The sequence below is a fragment of the Fukomys damarensis genome, unplaced genomic scaffold (genome assembly GCF_012274545.1).
Source record: "Fukomys damarensis isolate Sample0158 unplaced genomic scaffold, DMR_v1.0_HiC HiC_scaffold_2, whole genome shotgun sequence".
Taxonomy (NCBI): domain Eukaryota; kingdom Metazoa; phylum Chordata; class Mammalia; order Rodentia; family Bathyergidae; genus Fukomys; species Fukomys damarensis.
Window position 1 is genome coordinate 26,061,121 of NW_022900914.1, and position 7,136 is coordinate 26,068,256.

The following is a 7,136-nucleotide window of genomic DNA, read 5'->3' on the forward strand; positions in this document are numbered from 1 at the left end:
TTAGTGGCTTCAGAGATGTCATTAAACACAAACACTGCCATGTCTCAGGCTTTCTGTAAATGACCCATCATAAAGACCCACCCTGCTCTGATCCTGATAAGGCAAAGGTGAAAGTCCAGCTCTATTTGTCACACTCTGCTTCCTTCTAAGTCAGACCAGTCTCTGCACTGTTTCTTCTCTCAGTGGGCTCAAAGGACACTGCATTCAAAAACATTTTTTAAAAAGTCTTCAGGTCTTTATTTATTATGTGTTTGTGATACATAATTACATTCATCTTGGGGAACTGGTGCATATACATATAGCATCTTGATCATTTTTATTTTCCCTTCCCCCTTCCCCAACCTCCTCTTTCCCCTCCTACATTGTTCAGTGGTTAAACTGTAGATGCCCAATAAATAGTTATTAATGATCATGACTCAACTATTCTGGTAGTTATGAAGGCCAGGCCAGTTACCCCATGGCTCCCATGTTACATGTGCTCCTGAGAGGCCATTCCGAGCCCCAGAACAGCTGCAGGAGAGAGCAGCCACCGAGGCCGAACCTCCGCCAACTCCTGCAAGCCCATATGGTGCGGTGCCAGCTGAGTGCCCTCCCTCACAGCCCAGCCAGCCCATGCCCATCAGCCTCAGTCTGAGGCCTCTCGGACTTCGAACGTGAACATGGGGTGCTCATCCTGACACCTCTAAGTCCAGCCTTCCCTCTGCTCGAGCCCCTCACCTTCCCTTTCCCAAATCCTTCCACTGGGCCCAGATCTACTCCAGATCTATCTCCTTTCACCTTCACCAGCTGTGCTGTTTCCCTGAAGCTGTTTTACTTCCTCTGACAGGGCAGGTGCTCAGGGCCAGAGGCTATTGTAGGTCTCTTGCAAGCCACTTGCAACAGTTTCTTCTCTTTCCACCTTCAAACACCCAGTTCCTCTGGAAGCCCTGCTGTTACCTCCTGTCCTTCAGGCTGCAGTTCTCAAGAACACCTTGTCACAGTTCTTCAACTCCATCAGACACCATTGGCTCCCAGCTCTCTTTTCTACTCTTTCAAAACCTGATTAATGTCTACAGCCCAGCATTTTTTGGTTTGGTTTTGTTTTTTCAGTTTTTTGAGACAGGGTCTTGCTGTGTAGTCCAGTCTGGTCTTGAATTCACCATGTACACTAACTATGTAGCCCAGGCTGGCCTCACACTCGCGGCAATCTTCCTGCCTCAGATTCCCAAGTGCTAAGATTATAGGTGGGTGCCTCCAAGTCCAGTTGTTCCAGTGTTTGCATACTGCTACTGCAAATACCTTCCTCGACAACCTGTCCCTTCATTTCCTGTCACAGTCACCTGGACTATCTCTTGTGGTTTTGCTTTATTTTTTTTTTTGGTACCAGGGATCGATTTCAGGTCCTTGCACTTGCAAGACAGGCAGCAGAACCACTGAGCTAAATCCCTGCCTCCCCTAGCCCAGTTTTTTATTTTATATCTTGCGAAAGGATCTCACTAGTCACTAAGTCACCCAGGACGGACTTGAACTTCTCATTGTCCTGCCTCAGCCTCCCAAAGTGCTGGGATTACAGATATGCCATCTGTTGTCTTGATAAAAGTATCATGGTGTCAGGTATGATTTTAAAAGACATATGGAAACTTTTTGTACTGTACATGTGACTTTTATAAATATGAAATTATTCCAAAATAAAATTTAAAATAATAACTCCCTGACAGTAAAGGGACCAAGCGATGGAGAGAGGAGGGAATGAGGAGACAGAGGGGAAGGAGAAATAAAAAGAATGATTTAAAAAAAAAGAATGAAGATATGTCATGCACATGTACAATTCTCCACAATGAGCATAGTCATTTTACACTGCAAGCGTGGCATAGCTCGGTGGGAGAGTGTGTGCCTAATGTGTGCCAGCACCTGGGTTCAGTCCCCAGCACCATATCCCACAACCTTCAACTTCTGAGGAAAGGTGCTGGGAGAAACCCTGAGGGCTGCCCTAGCTCTGTGGAGCTCACATCTGTGCTCCGGCGATGGATGTGGAGCTAAAGATTTAATGTGTGCCCCACTGGATTTCAGTCTTGCTTTGGTCTCACTGCTTTCTAGTCCTCCATTTCCCTCTTTTAGAATGGGAATATCTATTCAGTATCATTCTAGGTTGTCAGTTTTTAACTTTTTAATTTTATTTATTTATTTATTGGTACCAGGGATCGAACTCGGGTTCTCCCACTTGCGAGGCAGGAGGCAGAACCACTGAGCTAAATCCCTGGCCCTAACTTTATTTTAAAGGAATTCACAGCTAAGAGTTTGCCTTAAGTCTCAGAGGAGACTTTGGACTTTTCAGCAGTTCTGGGACTGTTAGTACTTTGACAACTCTAGCAATGGACTAAATTTATTTTGCATGAAGAGATACACAAATGAACTAAAACAAATCCTTCTGATTTGGTTTTCAGCAGTGTACAGCATCACTGACCATTAACTGTATTTTGAAAACTGCTGTTTTCTCTTGGCTTCAGGAATATTTTGAAAACCTCTTCTCCCAGTTTACATCTATTTATTGGCCTCCGCTCCATCACTTTCTTGCCTTCTCCACCCTGCAGATGAGGGAATACCTCCTGCTCTGTCCTGAACTCTATCTATACCCTCTTCCTTTATTTACCTAAAACACTCCCTCAGTTTTATAATACTACCTGATAGAGCTCTCACCTAGCAAATGTGAGGGTCTAGGTTTAATCCCCAGCACAAGACAGATGAACGGATGAGTAGATACCACCTACTACAGATGACTCTCCTAGGAGCTTGAACTTACACAGCCCCACTCTTTTTTGACATCTATTTGTGGATGATTAATGGGCCAAACTATTCCCCAAGTTCCTTCCTCCTGTAATTCTCCCCATTTCAGTAAATGACACGAGTGTCCTCCCTTGGCTGCTGAAGCTACAAATCTACAAGTCATCTTTGATTCCCCCCTTCTTATACCCTCGTGGTGGTATTAGCCTGTCCTACCTGCTCTAACTCCAAAATGACATCTCTTATACACTGATGCTCTCTTCATCTTCACAGACCCTGTTCTTGTTGATATACCCTAATGTCTCTCTGGAGTACTGTGGTACTCTGGATTCCTCTCCACTCCTACACTTACAATCCATTCTCTACAAGGGACTGGAAAGGGATCTTTTTACCACTCAAGTCTACCCCTTGCTTCTCTCCCTACATTGGCTTTGCTAGAGCTCACTCCTACCCCAAGTTCCTCCCCTCTCATGAATTAAATCCTGGCCCCACTGACCTCCTGTTTTCCCAGCATGCTGTGCACACACTCCACATTTTTCTTTTCTCAATAGCAAGACTGAGATGTTAGGTCAAACACATTCCTGACATCAAGGTATGCTGTTATTTAAGGCAGCAGCTGTCAAGCATTAGTAGTGCTGTCTTCACTAGAAGGCTGGAGATGGTGGAGGCTTTTAGGGTAATGACGAGGGGATTTGAGTGAGGACTCACCTCCTTGCAATGCTACGGAGAGTACCCTACCCTGGTGGAGGTATCTCATCTAAGGCATTCAGGTGTCCAGAAAAAGACTCAGGCAAGAAGGTTTCCAGGAACGTACATACACACACACACCATCTTCCTGGGAACTGTACTCTTCGTAGCTCCCATGTGGAAACAAGCTGTTGTTCATCAAAGGAGGACAGAGAAACTAGGTGTGGTATATTCATATGATGGGACACCTTAAAAAGTATTTTGAACTGAAAAATTATAAAAGGACATATCAAAATTTATAAGATGTAGCTAAAGCTGTAATATAGGCTTATATGCTTATGTTACAAGGGAAGACAAGTCTAAAGACATTACCCCAGGCTGGGGATTTAGCTCAGTGGTTCTGGTGCCTGCCTCACAAGCGCAAGGACCCATGTTCAATCCGCAGTACGAATAAATAAATAAATAAAAAACATTACCCCAAGTTTTCACCTTAAGAAATTCGAAAAAGAGAAAATTAAATCCAAAGTAAATACAAGACAGGAAATAATAAAAATAGGAGTGGGGGCTAGGGGTATAGCTTAGCATGGGAAGGATTCTGGGTCAAATTCCCAATACCAAGAGGTAGGGAGAGAGTGAAAAGTCAATGAAATAGAAAACAAATACAAAAAGAGAACAAACAAAACAAAACAAAACAAAAAAGTCAATAAAAAAAAGCCGGGCATGGTGGTGCACACCTGTAATCCCAGAACTCAGGAGGCTGAGGCTGGAGGATCACTGTGAGTTTGAGACCAGCCTGGGCTACATAGTGAGTTTCAGGTCAGTCTCAACTACATAGTAAGACCCTGTCTTAAAAAAAAAAAAAAATTCACAAATCTATAGCTAGACTGATAATAAAGGCAAAAAGATACAAATTACCCATAGGAACAAAAGCAACAAAAAGGACATATCTACATATTCTATAGACATTTAAAAATACAGGGAAGGGCTGGGGATTTAGCTCAGCAGTTCAGTGGCCTGCCTTGCAAGCGCAAGGACCCGAGTTCAATCCCCGGTACCAATAAGTAAGTAAGTAAATAAATAAATAAATATAGGGAAATATTATAAACAATTTTCTGCCTCCCCGAAAGGGACAATTAAAAAAACCTTTTTTTTGGTGCTGAGAATTGAACCTGGGCTTGCTACACACGTGCTCTATCACCAAGCTAAATCTCCAATTCCCCAAATTGGACAATCTGGATGCACTAGGGGCCCGGGGATATAGCTCAGCAATGCCACACCTGCCTGGCAAGCAAAAGATCTTGAGTTCAATTTCTGGTACTGGGGAAAAAAAATAGATGCCCTGGAAATTTTTCTTTAAAAACACAAGTGGGCCAGGGATTTGGCTCAGTGGTTCTACTGCCTGCCTTGTGAGTGCAAGGGCCTGAGTTCAATCCCCAGTATCAAAAACCCCAAAAAACCCAAGAAACAAAAAACCCACAAGTAGCTAGGTGTGGTTGCACATGCCTGTAGTCCAGCACTCAGGAGGCTGAGGCAGAAGGATCGCTGCGAGTTTGAGTTTGAGGCCAGCTTGAACTACAAAAGGAGATCCTTTCTCAAACCCCAAACCCCTCCCCCCACAAAAAAAGAGAAAGAACACCACAACCAACATCCCCAGTCTGTCAACAACCACTTTACACCACCCATGCCATCTTTTCTAACTGGCTTCTCTACTCCTATCCAGTTCTGGCTGTGGGGTGGCCTTTCTATTGGGTTCTTACTTGATGGACCGCAATAATTGGGTTAGAAAAGCTTAACTATGGTTCTAATCTTGTCATATTATTTCTTAAATATGATTTTTCAAACTTTCTACTACCAAAATTTTAAACCAACTACCCATACAATTTGAGAATAATTTTAGGAATATACATTAGTATGAGATCTTATACAAAATTTAACAAATGGGGCCGGGGATTTAGCTCAGTGGTTCTGCCACCTGCCTCAAAAGCACAAGGTCAGTCCTGAATTCAATCCCCGGTACAAAAAAAAAAAAAACCAAAAAAACAAATGCGTTAAATATGATGTTGGAACTACATAAGATTCACAGTCAAAGCATAAAATGAAAGTAATTTTGAGCAGTGAATGACAAATTGAGAAGGCATTAAAGTGCTATAAAAAATAAACAGTACGTGGGATGTATACTTAGATGCTATGAATCAGAGATTAGTGTGGCATTTTGTCATTTGTTAAATCATCTTGTTCATTCATTTCACTTTATGGTAATGAACACCTTAGTAAACAACTGTCAAGGCTGAGGTCTTCCTAATTAGGTAATAGATATAAACAGGACAACAGAACAATTTGCAAATAAAGCCACAATAACCGTTTAGGTTATTCTCGGGAAAAGTATGTGTAGTTTAGGGACTGGAAAAATTCAACTTCCTGAAAACTTTCTAAATTCAGCAAAGAACAAAATCTGGTTAATACTTCTTCCTGATTTGTGAGTGGTATTCTTTTCATATTAACCAACTTGCTTACCCTTCACCATGACAGTATGGCACACTTAAATTACTGTTCAACAAAAGTATAACCTTTGATATGACATGAATCTGTAAAGTTAATCAAATTTAGTTTTTTTTTTTTTTTTTTTTTTTTTTTTATTTTTTGAGACAGGGTCTTGTTTATATAGTCCAGGCTGGTCTTGATTTCACTATGTAGCCCAGGATGTATTGTTTTGTTTTGTTTTGTTTTGTACCAGGTATTGAACTAGGGAACTTGCGCTTGCGAGGTAGATCGCGGAACCACTAAGCTAAATCCCTGGCCCAAGGCTGGGCTTGAACTCTTGATGATCCTCCTGTCTCAGCCTCCTGAGGGCTGGGATTACAGGCATGTACCAAGCCCAGGGAAATTTAGTTAATTGCTTTTTAAGATTGCATCTTTCCTATTTTGAATTCTTACATCCATGATATAAACTGATTAAAAAGCCTCTTTTACACAAGTTACAAGGTTTTATACCTAACAAAAATAGCATTAAACACATCTACCTGTAACCCCAGTACCCTGGAGGCTGAGGCAAGAGGAGATCAGTTTGAAGCCAGATTAGGCTATAGTTTGAGGACAGCCTGAGCTACATTGTGAGACCCTGTCTCAAACAAAACAAAATATGAAACCAAACCCAACATCTAATACTTCTAGTTACTGAAAGCTTCAAATATTGACAACTATAAGACTAATAATAGTGTATTGCCCTTTGAATTCATTTGTACTAAAGTAATTATCCTGTTTCTACTTTGCTAAATTTAAATAAAATGTTGATTCATCAACATCTCTAATATTAACCAAAACTTAATTTCGGTTCCCAACATCTGGTTCCAAAGGAACATCTTTTCTTACATCTATCTCCAAAAATGCTTATTCAAAAGAGAAAAGAATTGAGAGTTATAAAGAACACATTAATTTGTTATTTTCAGACATCCAGGAAAATCTCTCCCTCTCTCCCTCTCTCCCTCCCTCTCTCTCTTTCTTGTTGCCTAGTTGCAGAGAACTGCAGTTAAACCTGGTAAAGCTCAAAAACCACTCTTTATCGTGCTTCGTGCGGACGGTTCTGTTTCAGTTTTAGTTCGCTTTATACTCCACGTTCCTCTCCAAGTCCTCTCACCTCCTCCTCGGAAGAAAATATTAGTCTCGCTATTTTCACACTTCCAGGGCCCGGG